Source organism: Schistocerca serialis, chromosome 2 (genome assembly GCF_023864345.2).
Source record: "Schistocerca serialis cubense isolate TAMUIC-IGC-003099 chromosome 2, iqSchSeri2.2, whole genome shotgun sequence".
NCBI lineage: Eukaryota > Metazoa > Arthropoda > Insecta > Orthoptera > Acrididae > Schistocerca > Schistocerca serialis.
The window spans coordinates 216,302,486-216,303,563 of NC_064639.1; the positions used below are offsets into that span (position 1 = coordinate 216,302,486).

General features: G+C 43.0%; 1 non-coding gene across 1 annotated transcript; it reads right to left on the minus strand.

Moving 5' to 3' along the window:
• Window positions 1–723: 723 nt before the first annotated feature.
• Trnah-gug (transfer RNA histidin (anticodon GUG)) lies at window positions 724–795 on the minus strand. The gene has a single exon. It is a non-coding gene; the product is annotated as a tRNA-His (tRNA).
• Window positions 796–1,078: the final 283 nt, after the last annotated feature.

A 1,078-nucleotide genomic window follows, 5' to 3' on the forward strand; every position in this document is an offset into this window, starting at 1 on the left:
TTCCAGAGTAAAGCACCTAGAACCTCTCGGCCCACAGGGCCAGCCTAGTTAAATTTTCAGACGACCGAGTTTTTCACATCGTTTCAGTCTTTATGACGTTATATCTTGTGAACCGCAAGTCGTAGAACGATAATTTGCGCATACGTTAGGTGTCACTTGTGGATAATACTTGCAAAATGTATTGTGGATAGTGAAGAAGTAACAAAGTGAAAGATCATGCCTGATGCTGAAGTTTTACTGCATCAACAGTGAAAATGCAGTAAGCAAAAACTGTTTTTCCTTGCAGTAATTTGTGGGGCGGCGGTGTAAAGTTTGTTGGCAATCGCTAAATGTTCTCATTCCCAAATATTGCAAGAATAAAATCTGCAATTTGCAGGCTGTGCAATTCGCTGCCTCACGATACGTACACATCTCCTAACTTTCATACTTCATTTTATCGGGTGAAATCTTTAACTTAAGATTATATCGCTTAACGAGTAGATTATGACAGCGTTTTATTTTTTTTAATTTGATCAATAATTACATGTACTACTGAAAATCAAATTTTAATGCCCTTGGAAGCCGTTAGATACACAACCTTCATCTAGGATTTGGTAAGAAGGTGACCTCTTTATCCGTTTAGTAATACACATACTGCACCGACTCGATCTCCTCTTTTGGTTGTTTGCTGTATTTACGTCTTCGTGTTTAGATCCATCCACTCATTACAAAAATATAGCCATTTGCCGTGACCAGGATTCGAACCTGGGTTCTTGCGGCCACAACGCAATGTCCTAACCACTAGACTATCACGGCTGGTCGGCGAGTTGTGGCGCGTGGGCGAACTTTGCTCCGTCACCGCAGCCGCAGAGCTGCTGACGTGTTGCCTACGTCACCCTGCACCGCTAGGTCGCTGCTACAGCTGCCTGTGTCCCCACGTCACACAATATCGTTAGAAGTTTATCGTGCAACCTGTTCAAATGGCTCTGAGCACTATGGGACTTAACATCTGTGGTCATCAGTCCCCTAGAACTTAGAACTACTTAAACCTAACTAACCTAAGGACATCACACACATCCATGCCCGAGGCAGGATTCAA